Source organism: Urtica dioica, chromosome 3, assembly GCF_054948205.1.
Source record: "Urtica dioica subsp. dioica isolate 48M chromosome 3, U.dioica_male_clone48M_v1_H2, whole genome shotgun sequence".
Lineage (NCBI taxonomy): Eukaryota > Viridiplantae > Streptophyta > Magnoliopsida > Rosales > Urticaceae > Urtica > Urtica dioica.
Window position 1 is genome coordinate 14,376,097 of NC_142758.1, and position 18,827 is coordinate 14,394,923.

Consider the following 18,827-nt stretch of genomic DNA (forward strand, 5'->3'; position numbering starts at 1 on the left):
CAAGACTCCAAGAATGGTCAAACACCCTTTAGGCATTGAGTCTCACTCTCTAAGGACTAGTCTCCCAAGACTGCACAAGTGATTGAGGACATGTGAAAAATTCATTACGCCTCAGCCGTAGGAAGTCTCATGTATGCTATGTTTTGCACTAAACCTGATATCTGCTTCGCAGTTGGCGTAGTTAGCTGATTTCAATCCAACCCTGGGCCCGAGCACTGGATTGTTGTTAAGCATGTTCTCAAGTATCTTCGAAGAACTAGGAACTTGATGCTTACACATTCAGGTACTGACCTGACTATGACAGGATATACTGTCACGACCTGCGAGCCTTAGCTCGCCCACGAGCCGCGGCAGAGATCTTCGTATCTTACTTAACATAAATAAAATTCATAAAAACTTTGGTGGAAGCTCTTCCGGAAAACATTTTCTAGAAAAAAACTTTTAAAAATATTTACATAAACGTCTCAAAAATAGGGGCGAATTTTTCGTTTTTCCTACAACATATTATTTAAAACTTTATAAACAAAAAGACTCTTCTTTTGAAAACAAAACAGACTAATTCGCCCTTGACTTAGCCACAGGTCGGCAGCCGTACATACACACGCCTACTTACTTACCGGATTTTGTTGATGCTCTGCTTAATCTTCTTTAGCTTTGCCTTTATCTACAATATCAAGATAATAACTGTGAGTCGAAAGACGCAGTAAGCTGATATCTATATAACTAATGCATCGTGCACATAACACATAAGCAATACACAACATGCAGTTCATATCTTATCATAACTTGCGGAAGTATCGGCTTAGGTCCCGATAAATCCACCTTTCTTAAGAATCAATCGGCTTAGGTCCCGACAAATTCATCTTACTTAAGAATCTTATGGCTTAGGTCCCGACAGATTCATCTTACTTAAGAATCACTCAGCTTAGGTTCCGAGAGATTCCTCTTACTTAAGAATGCACCAGCTTAGGTACCTGTGATTCACATCATAACATACTTACTTTTATCATAAGCTATGGAATTACCAGCTTAGGTCCCGGTAACTCCTACTTACTTGAGAATATGCCAGCTTAGGTCCCGAAAATTCCCATCATACAGTACATTTCCTGCACGGGATCCCTTAATGATATCCGCATGACACATGTCTTATTGGCGCCAGACAAGAGGGTGCATAGTCTCCTGCCTAATCCCTTAACATATGTTCTTTTCACTTATTAATTCGTGACTTATAAGATCTCAGGATGTGACTCCCAGAGATCCTATCATAATATCCTTGCTTTTGAATACGGGTCTTAATCACAGTCTCTCATAACACAGTTCACTAAGATTGGATCTCTTGGGGGAACTAACTAAACATGTAACAAAGGCTCGGGTTCCTAGTTACCTCTAGCCATTTTTGTTAGTCGGACTAATTCCGTTTTCCAGTTCGTTAGTGGCTTAAAGCCCTTAATCTTGATAGTGACTTATTTTTTGGCTAATCTTACTCTTGCTTACTAGAAAGCATATAAAGATGCACGTACAATATATGTATATATATATATATAATATTTCTTGATATTGTAGGTGCCTAAAATCCACTTACCCGGATATGATTCTTTATTTCGAATCCTGAATTCTTCTCTTCCAGATAAAAAGGTCCTCTCAACTTGACGTATAACCCAGTCCACGTAAGCTCTTCCTGCTCGCTGGTAATCCTTATAGCAATCTGGACTTATCTATGGAAGAGAAAGATCAAACATGGAGCGTACTTAATATCTCGTCCATTGATCTACTAACGTACATACTTCTACTGGAAAGAAAGCTCATAAGGAACGTATTCAAAACGTTCTTCTAGTCACGTTATTTAGAGCATCTCAAACACGAGCATCAAAGAATACATGGAGGCAAAACAGAGATACATAAAAGAATCGACGCCTACAAAATAAGGCCTTGACATCGCTTTTCTAATCTAAGCTAAGAAACGTCCCACATTATTCGACCACCTATTCTTCTGACTGGGCAAAGCCCACTGCTTAGAATAGGTTCCCGATGGTCGAAACTAAGAGAAAAGAACGTATAAAGAAACTCTTACTAACAATCTATAGCATACATAAGTTATATAAAAATAACTCAAAATCACCTTTCTCAAATGTATTTTAGAAGATATTTTTTGACTCGTCTCTTTATTGACAAGTTATAAGTATTTGAGAATGTAAATAAAACATTTCTCGTTGAAATTCTTTTTCCAAATTAAAAGAGTCGAGCTTATAGTCGAACTCGATTTTTAATACATACTTAAATAAAGATATTAAATAAGTAATCGAATGATCAACGAGAATAATATAACATAATAATAATAATAACGTATTAATTTTTAGCAAGTCATAACGAAACTATACGAAAATAAAATACTTAATCAATTATTAACTCAATCCAGAAAATTGAAACACTTAACAAACCAAAAAAAAACATAATAACATGATAGTTAAAAGTTCGTAACTAGCACGAGTCGAGACTCGGGACAAATCCCGACTCATCCCATTCACTTGGAAACATCTTAAGTCGCCGAGCCGAGGCCCGAACCTTCACAGTTCGCGCCGCCTCGCTGCCCAGCTTCGCCCCATCGTCGCTCACGCGGCACCTCCGCCAATCTTCGGACAGCCTCCTTGCCGTCCCGAGCCGCTGCCCTGAGCCTTGTTCAGCCTACGTAAAAGCGAGCCTCACTCGACAACACACTCGCAACAAAGACGAAGCTTAACAACCATATCAACGAGTCTAAAAAAAAATCAAAACCATAAAAACTATTACTCGATTCTCAGATTCTCTGCTCATTATTCACGGCCAAATCAACCTCAAAATGAATCACCCAGCCAACAATTACACGGCCAGCAACTTACACGACCAACCCAGCTTCACCAAAGCTAAACAAGGTACCACAGTCTACTCAAAACCCAGTCTCACAATAACAACACTACAGTCGGAACAAACAAGGCAAAACATCACCGAGAATCCACAGCAAAACATCAGAAACATCACAGCAAAACAACCAGAACATCACATGCTCGGCCATCAGAAAACACCCAGATCATATAACAGAGAAGCAACATATCAATCAGAACAACTAGAGACAATCATCATTACGTGTTTAACTTTCCAAAATTCGATAATCATCACTGAATCGCGCACATAAATCCCGATGCTCAAACTTTTGGAAAAATCCCAAATTGAAACGAACCCTAGAAAATTTGGGTTTTGGGATCGAAATTACCTCGGCTCCATCTCCGTCGCTCGCTCGCTCTCTCCTCCTTCTCCGGCGAGCTCTTCTCGGCCGGTGTCTTTGAAGACTCGCGGCGGCTCTTTTCCTCGGCGGAGTGCGCGCGGGTTTTGGGTCGGCTCGTGACGGGGTGTTTGGTGGTGGTCCGGTCAAGCATCCTCTTCCTCCTCGAGCTCACCTCTCGTCGCTACCTCTTTCTCTCTCGGTCTCTCTCTCCCCCGAGTCCTGTCTCTCTCTCTCTCTCGTTTCTCTTCCCTTTTCTTCTTCCTCTTTTTTTCTTTCTTTCTTTCTTTCTTGCGCTTTTCCTTTCTCTGGTTCCTTTGGCCGAGTGATACCAATCACTTGAAGAAGATTCCACACACTAATGACGTGGCAATGCTCAACCTTATCCTATTAATTACAATCCAACCTCTTTTCCTTGTTTTCTTTCAAATGGGTCCATCAAAAATTGTTACAACCACGTCCTTCCATATAATTATTTAATTAAATCCATAACCGAACAGATTATAATTATATGATTCGAACCGAGAATTTTCTCGTTCGTTCTCGATTAATTAAAATATATTTAAGGTTTCTCGGAATTAATTCTCATCCTTGAGAATTTATTTCTTAAATTAATTTCCGGAATACTCCCTCAGAATTAATTTATTAATCGAGATAAACTTGATAATTCCTTTATTTATTCCGAGATTTCTCATAACCTTAACATATTTCAAATTAATTCGATAAATCCATTGAAATATAATTCACTCGAGAATTTAGTTGTAACGACAGAAACTCGTTATTATCTCCAAATCTCCAAAAACGAGTGACGCAGAAACTTGTCCTTACATATACCGACTAAGATTTTCGAGCGGATAAGGATTCCAGGAAATCCACTTCGGGATCTGTGTTCATCCTTAATGGTGGAGCTGTTGTGTGGAGGAGTATTAATCAATCTTGCATTGCTGACTCCACAATGGAAGCAGAATATGTGGCTGTTTGTGAAGCATCCAAAGAGGCTGTATGGCTTAGAAAATTCCTTAAGTATTTGGAAGTTGTTCCAAACATCGACGAGCCCATGACCCTTTATTGTGATAATAGTGGGGCTGTCGCTAACTCAAATGAACCTCGAAGCCATAAGCGCTCTAAACATATTGAGAGGAAATACCATTTGATTTGAGAGATCGTGCAGCGCGGAGACGTGGAAGTGAAGAAGATCTCAACGGTAGACAACCTGGCAGATCCATTCACCACGGCCCTAGCGAACAAGATCTTCGACCAACATTGAGAGGGATTAGGCATGAAGGACTACACACATCTTCTTTGAGTCAAGTGGGAGTTTGTTGTCAATGGTGCCCACAAGAAGAGTAATAGTATCTATTTATGTACGTTTGATGTAATATAGTCTCACGAAGACTCTTGCTTGTAATTGCTTATTTATTAATAAAATTTGAAACGTTCATTCATTCTTCCTTGTCTGTTTCAAGCTTTATAATAAAACCTTAGTATGGAATACTTAACAACTTACGAAGAGACAAATGTAGATTTTCACGAACAAACTCTTCGTAGTTTGCTTAAAACGATATATTCGCAATCTAAGGGTCAAAGGACTATTGACCTCAGTATGATTGTTAGAAGAATCTATGATGTCTGGTTATGAGGCATTGAGAGTTGGAGACTCTATAGTTCTTCTATATATCTTCCGAAGGTACTGAATTGACCAGTGCACTTCTAGAGACAAAATAAGAACAAACCATTTAACCTCTTATGTCTCGAAGTCACTACGCATGAATTGCATCGTGCTTACCTTAATCATGAAATGAGACATGCCATTTCACAGCTTACGTATTCTCATTTGAGAAAGTCAGAGTTCGGACTCACTATGTGATTCCGAACAGGACCTATTGGTGAAGTACTAAGTTGTGAAGATGTCATGAGTAACTTTATGAAGTTCTCATAGATATGGAATTCATGTACAAGATTGCTGAAATGCAATGTATATCACCTCATGCTTTGTTCCCTGGAGTGTGAATAAATGAACTGGCCAGTGTCCAAATTGAGTCCTGACTCTTTTGGATGAAACAATGTGACTTGTTAGCTCCTCTTCAATACATTGTTTCTAACTTATTCACAAGCAACAAAGGAGTTGAGGAAATAACAACTAGAAGGGTAAAATGGTAATTTTTGTAAATCCCGACTAGCTGATGATATTCATGAAAGGTAAACATAGATAATATTCAATGGATCCGCTCATCATAATTTGGTTGAATTCTTGAGTAGAAAATAAATTCATTTGAACTGAGAGATTTTCAGTGTCAACTCTTTAGTGGAGTCAGTTGGCATTAAGCTAAACTTGGAAAAGGTTTGTGAACTTTTGAGTCCAAGTGTTTAGCTCAAGCTTTGTTCATTTGGATCCATGAGGTCACTGTCACAAATCATATCGAGTAGGAATGGTTAAACTAGAAGCTAAGTTAAAACAAGAACGAGACAAGTTTTACGAAAATTGTCAAAAGGGTAAATTTGTCTTTTTGGACATAGCATGAAATGAATGTCAATAAATTTTTTGACATGGTCATATGATGGCCTAGATCACTTGGCCATGATGTGTTCATTGGGCCTTGTGGATTAATTTCATTTCATAGAATTTTACTTGAAAATTCTCAATGGGCTTTTCTTATGTTGTCATGAACAAGTAAAGAAAAATCTAGAAAGGCTTTCTAGAAGGCTTTTGGCCATCCAACCCAAGTGAATTGGAGACCAAATTTCGTGCAGCCCTTTGTGTGAAAGAGAGATTATTTTGTGCATTAATGTATGAAGATACTTGCCAAAAAAAAAAGAGGAAACAAATTTCCTTTAGAAGGAAAGTGCAATTTCGGCCAACTAAGAGAGAAAGCAAATGAGGAAACAAATCCAAAGGCTTCTAGAAGCTCATTTGGACGTGCAAGGGGTATGAGGAAACTACCTTTTGAAGGTAATCTTCCTCCTATAAATACCCCACCTCATTCCTCTCATTTGATTCATCCAACATAAGTTAGAGATTGAGAGACTCTCTCTCTCTAGACATTGTTGGCCGACTCCTCTCTCTCTCTCTAGTCAATTTCGTTTTTGTTTTGGCACCTAGGTCCTCATTTGACTTAGTGTTTTAGCTCTTCGACTCTAAGACTTGTTCTTGAGTTGTCGTGTTTAAAAGTGCCCACACACTAATACCTTTCTTTCTCGAGTGATTCTTGTGATAGAAACTTTCGTGGTTGCTCGAGTTTGCGAGGAAAGAGGAGAGACGTGTTGCGAGGGGAGACGAACGTTATCAACCTTCTGAAGGCTCATCAACGTTCAAGCGTCTAAAAAGGTTAGTAAACTTCTATGCTCATAATAGTTTTTATTTACATGTGCTTGCTCTTTGTCTAGGTTAGTAAAAACGTTTTACTTGTGAAAAGAAATTTTTTAAAATTCCGCCGCTTACTGAAGCGTTAAACTTTTTCTTAAACCCTAGATCATTTCCAACACCATGTAGGTGTCTTACGTGCGCCATGTAGGCGTCTTAGGGGCTTTTTTCCCGTTTATGTTCGGGTTGAGACTTTTTTTTTGTGGAGCATGTTTTCTTGCGGATTCCTTATTGTTGCTAGCCCCCCAAGTTTTTTGGGCCACAAGTTTCACTTTTGGTAACCATAAAACTTTTATAAAGCGGATTTTGAAAGGAAAACCTCGAACTTTACTATTATTGCAAAAAATTAAAAATCCTAAAATATTGACTCGCATGCCTTATTGAAAATGGGAAATTAAAGCAATCAAACGGGGGAAATGCTAGCTATTGGTAGTACTTCCTCAAGTGTTCCACATTCCACGGGTAGCGGATCGGAGTTTCGTCCGTGTGTTCGATGTAGTAGGTCTCGTCATGTATGACTTTGCGGACTCTTTAAGGTCCTTCCCAGTTTGGGCCGAGGACGCCGGCACCTTGTACTTGGGTATTTTGAAATACTCACCTGAGTACGAGGCTCCCGATGGCAAAGGTTCGCCTTTTGATCTTGGAGTTGTAGTATTTTTCGACTTTTTGCTTCTGTACGGCGAGGCAGTTGAGCGCTTCTGACCTCTTTTCGTCGATTAAGTCTAATCTAGGCGCATGGCCTCGTCGTTGTTTTCTTCGTTGAATGACTCAACTCGGAAGGTGGGGATCTCGGTTTCGACTGGCACCACGGCTTTGATCCCGTATGTGAGGGAGAATGGCGTCTCACCGGTGGCATTTCGCGCGGTTGTTCGGTAAGCCCAGAGGACGAATGGTAGCTCTTCGGCCGAGGCACTTTTTTTTCTTCGAGCTTCTTTTTAATATTGCTCTTAATAGTCTTGTTGACTGCTTCAACCTGGCCGTTGGCATGTGGATGTCGTGGTGAGGAGAACGTCTTACTGATCTTTAGTTGATCGCAGATATCTCTTACTCACGCGTTGTCGAATTGTGTGACATTGTCTGTCACAATCGAGACAGGGATGTTGTGTCTGCATATGATGCTTTTCCAGATAAAGTTCGTCGTATTTGCTTCGGTTATTCTGGTGAGTGGCTTGGCCTCTACCCACTTGGTTAAATAGTCTATGGCAATTATGGCGTACTCATATTGTCTTGGCGCTCTAGGCACGCCCCATTTGGCAAAGGGTCACCAGACAATGATGTTGCTCAGTGGGGTCGGCGGCTGTCTCGGGATTTCGGAGAAGCGTTGGCACTTGTCGTAGCGCCTCGCCCATTCACATGCATTTCTTTTTATGGTAGGCCAAAAATAGCCTTGTTTAAGCGCTTTGAGCGCGAGGGAGATTACAGCAGCGTGGTTCCCACAGATGCCCTCGTGTATTTCGTGGAGGACGTTGGTCGACTCGACGCTATTGAGGTATTGGAGCAGCGGTGTTGAGTAACCGCGCTTGTAGAGTATGTCATCTCAAAGCATGTACTTGGACGCTAAGACTCTCAACTTATTTGCTTCTTTGCGGTCTTTGGGAAGTTCCCCTCTTCACAGAAACTCGATAATTAGTCCATCCAAGTTGGCTGAGACACATCCTCTATTGTCCCGACATTATCTCGGGAGATGGATGGTCGTGGAAGAAATTCGATGGGTACGGTTCCCAATCTATCTTCGTCGATGCCAGATCTGAGACGAGCAAGTGCTTCAGCCTCTAAATTTTGTTCTCTCGGGATTTGGAGAATCTCGATCCTGGAGAAGGCATCGAGTTTGGAGTTCGTCTTTGCCAGGTAGGCGACCATATTAGGCTCCTTGACATTGTAATCTCCTTTAACCTGGTTCACAATCAACTGCGAGTCGCAGTGTATCTGCAAGTTCTTTGAGCCGAGCTTTTGTGCCAGCTCTATCCCTACAATGAGGGCTTCATATTCGGCTTCATTATTGGAGGCTTGGAAGCTGTAGTGAAGGGCATATCGTAACTTTTCCCCGTCGGGGTTAGTCAAAATGATTCCGGCACTGCCCCCCCCCCCCCCGAGCATTAGATGTCCCATCTACGTGTAACTCCAAGATGTCACACGTTGGGTCAACCTTTCTTTTCTGCATCATCGCGTTATCGGTTAAATCTTTTTCTGCTCTTCCCACATCGGGACTGTAGGAGAATTCTGCCACAAAGTCGGCTAAGGTCTGACCCTTTATAGCCGCTCCTAGGTGGAACTCAATCCCGTACTCGCTCAATTCTTGGGACCAGATCGCTATGCGAGTCGATGTTCCCTTTTGAAGAGCTTTATCGATCGGATGCTTAGTTCGCACCACGATTGGGTGAGCTTAGAAATACGGACGCAGCTTTTTGGCTGCCGTCACAAGAGCCAGAGAAAGTTTCTCTATCTCGATGTAACGTGCTTCCGCGTCGAGTAAGGCTTTGCTCACATAGTAGATTGGCCACTGGACCCTATCTTCTTCGTGGACGAGAACGGCGCTTACGGCTCTTTCAGAGACGGGAGGTATATCTATAGCACCTCGCCCTCTTTTGGTTTAGAGAGAAATGGTGGAGACCTGAAGTAAGCCTTCATCTCTTGAAAGGCTTTTTCGCATTCATCAGTCCACTCAAAGTCGTCTGTCTTCTTCAGAGCTTTGAAGAACGGTTGACACTTGTCTTCTTCAGCAATCCTACCAGTCAGGCTTTGCACCTGTTTGACTCGTCTTGGAGACTTCATCTCAAGGAGTGCCTTGATCTTTTTGGGATTCGCCTCTATCCCTTGTCGGCTGACGATGTATCCAAGGAATTTCCCGGATTCAACCCCGAACACGCACTTGTTAGGGTTGAGTTTCATTTTATATCGGCGGAGGATTGTGAACATCTCCCTTAGGTCGCGTACTTGATTATTTGCCTGTAGGTTTTTAACGAGCATGTCGTCCACGTACACTTCCATGGTCTTGTCAATTTGATTGGCGAAGATTCGATTAACCAATCGTTGGTAAGTTGCTCTCGCGTTCTTAAGGCTGAAAGGCATGACATTATAACAATAGAGACCCCGATCGGTGACAAAAGTTGTCTTAATTTGATCGGGCTCATGCATTCGAATTTGGTCGCAGCCCGAATAGGCGTCCATGAAGCTGAGGAGTTCATGGCCAGTTGTGGCATCGTCTAGTTGTTCGATGTGCGAGAGTGAGAAGTAGTCCTTAGGGTAGGCTTTTTTAAGATCTTTGTAATCTATGCAAATGCGCCACTTCCCATTAAGTTTTTTTACCATTACCACATTGGTGACCCACTTAGGGTACTTAGCCTCTCGAATGAAGTTTGCGGTGAGAAGTTTCTCGACCTCTTCATTTATGGGCAGGTATCGTTCTGGATTGAACATTCGTCTAGCCTGTATTTTTTCGGCGACCCTTGGGTCGTCGTTCAATCGGTGCACTATTATTTTGGGATCAATTCCGAGCATATCCGCATGAGTCCATGCAAACACATCCTTGAATTCTCGGAGGAAGGCAGTGAGTTGAGTCTTGATGGCGAGTGGAAGTCGGGTGCCGATCTTTACAACCTGGTCAGGTTTAGATTCGTCTAGCACGACCGGCGCGAGATCATCGGAGGTTTCCACTTTGAGTCTCTCGACTTCATCCCGAGGGTCGAGTTCTCCGAATTTCCTTGCATCCCTTAGGTTGCATAGATAATCATCATCCAGATGGAAGATTGTGTTAACCATTTTTCCAGCGGACTTGCCATCGACTCCTTGCACGTAGCATATTCTGGCCTAGGATTGGTCTCTGGCCATGATGCCAATTCCCTCTTCAGTGGGGAATTTCACCAGTAGGTGATACGTAGAAGTAATAGGCCTCAGTCGGTTCAGCGTGGGTCGCCCGATGATTACGTTGTAGGGCAACTCCTGATCAACCACTAAGAACGGGACCATGTGTACGACTTCAATACCTCGAGAGTCCCGAAGGTGACCGGCAGATCAATGACACCTTCGGTCATGACTCTCTCCCCAGCGAACCCAAACAAGGGCGTTTGGGTCGGAGTTGGGCATAGCACCCCGAGCTTCATGCGCTCTAGGGTGGACTTGAAAATTATGTCGACAACACTGCCGTTGTCGATGAGAACCCTTTTCACCAGGTTATTAGCCACTTGGGCTTTGAGCACTATCGCGTCATTGTTCAGATGCACAACTCGCCCGGCCTCTTCATTGGTGAAATACATTGTCTCGTGAGGCACGGACGGAGGTTCCTCGTACGTAAAGTTGACGTGCACATCAGCGTCTTCCTGAGCCACGGCCCTAAGGAATTTTTTCTGTTGTCGGGCTGAATCTCCATCTTGTGGACCTCCCAATATGGTAGTCACAACGTGGAGCTGAGGATTGGCGTCGGTAGTAGCCGCGGTTCAGTCGGCAAAAGCGGTTGTTCCTCCTCCCCTGCCAGACTGTGGTCTGTTTGTGGTGGGGCCCGCAGCGCTGATCATGCGCAACACGAACTCTTTCAGCTCACCCCGCTGGATCAAAGCCTCAATCTGCCTTTTAAGATTGTAGCATTCGGAGGTCAAGTGACCGTATTCCTGATGGAACTCGCAATATCTCGATCGGTCACGAGTCGCGGGATCTTTTTTCATTGGAGCCGGGGGAGTGAACTTGTCACGTGCCAAAGCCAGGATCCGATCCGGCGTCGTGTTCAGCGGTGTGAACGACGAATACCCTTTAAAGTCTTCCGCAAGTTGCGGCTTCTGGGGTGCAAGGGGTTGGTTGTTGGAAGGCTGATTCCCCTTATTTCGTCTTTTACGAGATTCGCCTTGCTCGTGGCTAGGTTCGTCTGGGCGACAGTCCTTTGATTGTTGCTCTTGCGGCCGTCGAGGTAATCTTCGATTCCCATGACGGTCTTAGCTCAAGTCATCAACTCGGCCATGGTAAAAGGGACACGGTCAATGACTGACTTGAGGAATTCACTTGTGCGCAAGCCTTCAATGATAGCAGCAATTGTGTCACCGTCGTCAAAGCGGTCGACCTTGTTCGACTCCTCGATGAATCGGGCGAGGTATCGTTTAAGAGACTCGCCACTCTCTTGCCTGATTGACCATAGGTACATCTTAGTCTTCTTTTGGACCATAGATGTGACGAACCGTGCTAGGAAAATTTCCTTCAGGTGTTTGAACGAGTGGATGCTTCCCGGCCTTAAGTTCTTGAACCACTCGAAACCGGGTCCGGCGAGGGTAAGACTAAAAGCTTGGCACATAGCGCCGCCGGGAGCGACACCTTGCATCGTCATCCAGGTTTCATAATGTTGGATGTGATAAGCGGGATCCGTTTTCCCGACATAGGGAGTGAGGTTCGGGAGTTTGAAATATCCTTTACATACCTCGACCAATATCTGAGCCGTGAAAGGCGAGGAATTCTCCCCAACAACTCTATAGGCACTTCCGCCTATTCCGTATTCTCGGAGATCTCGTATCTCATTTTGAAGATTGTGGATCATGGTGACCACACCGAGACCGGTATTCGGAGTAACTCCCTGTTCGGGATGAGTCACCTGTCGCCTCTCATTAGACCCTTGACCCGTGCGGCGGTTTCCGTTAGTCGGGGCTGCCAAGGGGATGTTTGGCCGAGAACTTAGTCGCTCTCTCAAGTCATTGCCACGCTCATTATGTTGACCGGTAAGATGATCCTTGAGATCGAGGCTTGCCGCATAGAGGCGCAGTCTTCGTCTACGACAGCGCGCTCTTCGCGTGCCCTGACTTTCCGCAACATTCTCCCTTTGACCAAGTCGGTCAAGGGCCGAACGTCGGGAGTTCCCCTCTTGGGAGGCAGCAGGCATATCCCCTGTCTTGGGTAAAGGGTTCGAAGGACCGACTTCAGTCACGACGGGGAGTCCCCCGTCCTTCGTGAGAGAAGTCTCGATATCCTCCGAATCACCAGTACCCTCGTAATCAGGGTCGCGGTCGCGACTTTCCTCGTTGAGGTTCTTAGGATCCCCATCGGGGATCACCGTGTTATGCGTAGGTCTCTTCGCAGCTAGTCGGCTGTGGTACCTCGCATTCTTCGCCTTTAGGTGGCAGATATTCTCCTCCAACTCCATGATACGGTCGTCCCTGCTATCTGGAGATGGAGATGGTGAACGGGTCAAGCTCTCTTCAGGGAGCAACTCTTCGTCACCATGCGCTCGGGAGTGCAAGAAATATTTTTTTGGTCCCAGTAGCGTTATCAGGGTTGTCAATGCCCTCATAACGTACGGGTGGCTGACTACTCATCTTTTCTCGAGTCCGAGAAATTCGAGTCTTCAAGAGAAGAGAAGAAGATGGACAGAAGGGATTTCGGTCTGAAAAAGTCGGGAAGTCCCCTCCTTCTAGCGCCAAAATATTGTCGCACGAAAATGAACAACTATAAAAAGCTTTGGACAGTTCGACCCAAGGCCGGACCAAGTCGCCGCACCCGAGCCAAAGGTGTAAACTCGAAAGTCTCAAGCTGGGTTTTCTCCAATCAACGCGCTTCTCAGAGGAGAGAAGAGGTGGGGAGTAGGAGTGATCGTGCCTTTTTGGTGTAGGTTGCCTACGTACCCGTGTGTGGGATCACGTCAGAACGTAGTCCAGGGCGTATGTAACGCAATATGAGGCACGGAGCCTGGGGGGCATTCTCGACGAAGAAGACAGAGCGCGGAGGAGTCCTCAGTGACATCTTAGAACTTTGTGGGACGCGTAGGATGCGTTGGCGATTTTCAGTTAGAAATCGCGGACGCGTCTAGTGTGCTAGACGCGTAGGGGATTTTCAGTGGAAAACCCTAGGAGCGTGCCTGGGCACTAGTCTCGGCGTTCTATCAGAGGGAACGACGTCCGGGAGTCCCCGAGAGTGCTTCGAAACCTCTGAGAATGAGAGAAACCCATAGAAAGTGCTTCAGGCCAGAGATGGCATCAAGAGAAGCAAAGCAGAGCGAGAATTTGAGCGAATGAATAGGATTGAATCGGATTGCTTCCCCCTCAATGAAGGGGGGTATTTATAGTAGTTGGAGGGCCTTAGGAAGCTCATTTCTCGTCCATGTGGGACTGGGAGCGCGCGCCCCGCCAAGAGGAGGCGCACAGCGTCTGCGGTGTGTAACTCACGGCGCGCAGACAGCCCCGCGTGGTACGTGTGCGCACGGCGCACAACCCGCGGGCGTAAGACGTGCCGCGCCGCGTACAGCGCGAGTCCAGCCAGGCGCGGCGCGCGGCATGTTGGGTGCGGCATGCGCCTGACTGGCTTTTTGTGGGCCTTTACGGCCTTTATTTTATTTTTCCCGTTGGGCCGTCGGAGCTCCGGATGTCATGCTAGTCGCGTGAAATATGAAAGTCTCTACTCGTGGAGGGTGACTCAATTCGCGGAGCGAGGCTCGACTCGAGGAGAACGACTCGACTCGAGGAGCGAGGCTCGACTCTAGAAGAATGACTCGACTCGAGGAGCGAGGCTCGACTCGAGGAGAACGACTCGACTTGAGGAGCGAGGCTCGACTCGAGGAGAATTACTCGACTCGAGGAGTTAGGCTCTACTCGGGTAGAGTGACTCGACTCAGGGAGATGAAACTTTCGGCATGAGGGCTTGCTAGCGTCTCGTGACGGAAGGCTTGCGACTCTTCAGGACTTCCGGCCTGACCATCGGCCCTTTGAGCGACGCGTCTTCTCGGCGTTCCGAATTTTCCGAAAACGACCGACAACAATAAATATCACTCGACCAAGTTAAGGAATTTGGACCTTGAGGATTAATTTCATTTCATGGAATTTTATATGAAAATTTTTAATGGGTCTTTCTTATGTTGTCATGAACAAATGAAGAAAAATCTAGAAACACCTTCTAGAAGCTGTCTTGGCCATCCAACCCAAAGAGAAAGAGAGACCAATTTTGTGCATTAATGTATGAAGATACTTGCCAAAAGAAAAAGTGGAAACAAATTTCCTCTAGAAGGAATTATTTTGGGCGGCCAACTAAGGAGAAAACAAAAGAGGAAACAAATCCAAGGACTTGCATAGGATAGCTTGCACATCCAAATGAGAGAAAGGGAAGCTAATATTTGCTCATGAATATATGATATTCTATAGAAGAGGAAACTACCTTTAAGAAGGTAATCTCTCCCATATAAATAGAGGCCTCATTCTCATTGTTTTCTCATTCCACATAAGTTAGAGATTGAGAGCTTCTCTCTCTAGACATTGTGGCCGCCCAACCTTCTCTCTCTCTCTAGTTCTTTTCGTTTTTGTTTTGGTACCCTAGGTTCACATTTGACCTAGTGTTTTAGCTCTGCGACTCTTAGACTTGTTCTTGAGTCGTCGTGTTTAAAAGTGTCCACACACTAATTCCTTTCTTTCTTACGTGATTCATGTGATAGAAATTTTCGTGGTTGCTCGAGTTTCCCGAAGAACAAAGAAAGACGAGCTACGTGGGGAGACGAACGTTTCAACCTTCCTAAGGCTTCTCAACGTTCAAGCTTCACAAAGGTTAGTAAACGAGTAATGCTCTTTAATAGTTTTAATTTAAATATAAACATGTGCTTTCTCTTAGTCTAGGTTAGTAAAATCGTTTTACTTGTTTAAAGAAAATTTTTAAATTTCACCGCTTGCTCGAAGCGTTAAATCTTTTCATTACCCTAGATCAATTCCAACAAATGGTATCAGAGTTATGGTCAAAGATATGCATGTATATGTGATTAAAACTATGAGCTTGAAAATCGTTTTCGAAAGATTACTTGTTTTTGACAAGTTAGAATTGTTTTCTTATTATTTTTTTTTAATTTATTGCTCTTGTCTTTGAATTAAAAATCATGTTTATTTTCTATGACCTTGGGATGTTATTAAAACACATTAGAATCAGTTCTAATTTTTTTTTTTAATTTTTTATAATGAAAAACGTGTTTTTAAAGTTTGAGAAAATTTCGAGTAATTTTGTGACTAGTTATATTGTCTTGCTAGTTTTGTTTTATGTTTGTTGTTATTTTCTTTTATACCATGCTATTACCATGTTAATAAAACACATATAAAAGCTTTAACAACTCTCTAAAACGTTCCATTACACTCGATTCTTTTTCGCACTCAAGTCCGAACTTTATTTAATTCCAGTTTTCTTCGAGTTCGAGAAAAATCCGCAGTAAAAGTGGCATGACTCTCTGCTCAAAATTCTAAATTTAATGATTCTTAAACCAAATTAAATTTTTGTATGTTCTCTTTGGAATGCAATTGGTTTTAGGTCAAAAGGACATCGGAGCCGCCAGTTATGGCGATTTTACTCCGAGGTGCGTGGCTGTTCCAAATGTCCAGTTTTTTAGAATTATTGAATTCCGAACTTAGGACCCCACTCCATGAGTTATAGAACTCTAATGAGAAAATTTCCTTGAGCAAAATTGTTTTTTGTAAGATAATAAACATAATGCGAAAGATTGAAATGTTTTGATTTTTGAAAGTTTAATTGAAATTGAATTTTTACAAAACTAGTTTGAATTTTGAAAAACCGTTTTCCCTTTTAAACTTGAAAATCTTTTGTCATCCAAATCAAATAAGTTTTCTAAATGTTTTCAAAACTATATCTATATCACATATGTTCAAAATCTATATACTCTTTAAAATTTGAGTAGGAGGTCTCCTCGTAGCGATCCGAAAAATAAAAGATGTGTATAATCTCAAACTTTCAAGTGTTCGAGTGAGTTGAAGTTCACACTTCCCTCATGCACTTTCTCGAATAGAAATTAGGAAAATGTCCGAGTATGTACCTTGTGCCTTTATGCACTAAACACTGCTCTTTCTTGAACATGAAGATCTAGGATTCCATTCTAGAAGTCCACTCTATCGCTCTATAACTAGGAAATTTGTTTCCGAACTTATAAGAGACGATGTGCCAACTCTAAAAACTAAGTGGGAGGGTTATACTTGTTGTTTGTAACCCACGATCCCCAACACTAATGAAAGAAGAAATTAAACGTTTGAATAAGAGTCACGCTTATGGCCCTCTCTTCAATGAGAGTACTGTATGGCGTTTTGCTTCGATCATTGCTCAATGAGCTACGTCCGAGAGTGAGATGATGAAGACAAGGCCTCCTCTTGGGGGATTGTATTTCAAAGTTGACATTTTGGACTAAGTGGTTGGTTGCACACTTAGGCTCAATCTCTAGTAATCCTCTCTTGAGGCTCTGCGAAGGGATGTGAGTGATCAAACCAATTTAAAAGGTGGCTAGTCAAAATTGGTGTATTGACATCTTGGCTAAGAATTAATGATGTGTCATTTACTTATAAAAGGAGACTTTTTGCGGCCTTCTCTTGAGGGAGTAGATTGTCATTTCGTTTATAACACCTTTGGATTTTTTCAGTCTTGTTCATCCTAAAAACTTAAACAAACTTAAATCCTAAACCACAAGACTAATCATAAACTTGTTTTAACTTACTTCAGCAAGATGTCTCCCAACCATCTCTCAACTCCTTTCCTAAAAACAAACTCGAAACTGAAAACTTCTTAACCTCAATATCATCCTTACCATTAACAAGCACAAATGGGTAATCACCACCCCGTGTCCTCCTCAAACGAATGATGATTCGACTCAAGAGGACAAAGACGCCTTGGCGGCCTGGCTCCACTCCGATGAAATAGTGAGGTGCTATATCTTAGCATCTATGAACAATGTGCTGAAACAGCAACATCGTGATATTGAGACAGCCGCTGACATGCTCTACAATCTCCATGAGATGTTTAGAGGGCAAGGGCGTCAGGCCAGACAACAAGCAGTCAGACAGTTTATGAACTGTCACATGAAGGCTGGGACTCCTATCAAGGACCATATGATGCTGATCATTAGTTACCTGAATGAGATGGAAATTCTAGGATCTGAGATTGACGAGGAGACCAAAATAGATATGATCTTGGAAACTATCCCCGAATCTTTCGATACATTCAAGCTAAACTACTCCATGAACAAGCTAGAGTACACTATTATCGAGCTAATGAAGGAGCTTCACCCTGCTGAAGGTCTCACTAAGAGAAAGAGGAACCAAGGAGATACATAAGCTACTGAGTACAAATTCTCCGCCTCTGGATCTAAGAAGAGACCTCACAAGGCCGAGAAGAAGAACTGTCCTGCCTATCTCAAAGTAAAGGAACATAGTATTGTACTAATTATCGAAGCATGCTTAGTAGCTGATAATGTATCAACGTGGATTCTTTACTCCGCTACCACTAACCATATTTGTTGTTCCTTGACTGGTTTCAAGAAAACAAAAAGCTTAGAGGAAGGCGACTTCTCCTTCAAGTGGTGATGGAAGCCTGGTGTCTGCGGAGGTTGTGGGATCTGTGATGCTGTCTTTCGAGGACCGCACTTTAAACTTGAATAATATTTATTTTGTTCCTTCCTTTGGGAAGAACTTAATATCTGTTGCTCGTCTTCGTGAGCAAGATTATTGTGTAAAGTTCATTAAGAATGGAATTCGAATTTCGTTTCCTGATAATTCTTTCGTCACTGATGCATGTATGAAGAATACTTTTTTCTACGTCTACCCCACTCAACCTTCTCTATTAGACACCGAAATAGATAATGATCTAGTTAGGGAGCCAAAGAGGATCAAACTTTCTGATTCCTTCGATCTAATAAAATCAACATATCTCTGGCACTTAAGACTTGGTCATATCAGTCTAGACATGATTAAGAGAGTTGTGAGGGACGGTCCACTCTAAGCCTCTGCAATAGGTTCACTACCTACATGTGAATCTTGTATGGAAGGATAAATGACTAAGCTTTCTTTCTCCGATAAGGGTCGAAGAGCCACTGAGTTGCTGGAACTTGTACATTCTGATGTATGTGGTCCGCTCAATACACAAGCACGGGGAGGATACGAATACTTTGTTACCTTCACCGATGATTACTCAAGATACGGTTTTATCTATTTACTCAAACACAAATCCAAGACCTTTAACGTATTTAAGGTCTTTAGGGCTTTAGTGGAAAAGCAAACTGGCAAACAGATCAAAACCCTTTGATCCGATCGAGGTGGTGAGTATATGTCTGGAGAGTTCGATGACTTTCTTAAAGAAGAAGATATCGCTTCTCAGCTTACCGCACTTGACACACCTCAACAAAATAGAGTGTTAGAGTGAAGAAACCTAACTCTTATGGAGATGGTTAGATCAATGATGAGTTACTCATCACTCCCTCTTTCTTTTTGGGGATATATT

At 43.0% G+C, this 18,827-nt stretch overlaps 1 long non-coding RNA gene across 1 annotated transcript; it reads right to left on the reverse strand.

Moving 5' to 3' along the window:
- Window positions 1–397: 397 nt before the first annotated feature.
- LOC149402409 (uncharacterized) lies at window positions 398–3,578 on the reverse strand. Its single transcript, XR_016295983.1, has 3 exons — window positions 3,248–3,578; window positions 1,583–1,715; window positions 398–664 (listed from the first exon to the last, which is right to left on the reverse strand). It is a non-coding gene; the product is annotated as an uncharacterized LOC149402409 (long non-coding RNA).
- Window positions 3,579–18,827: the final 15,249 nt, after the last annotated feature.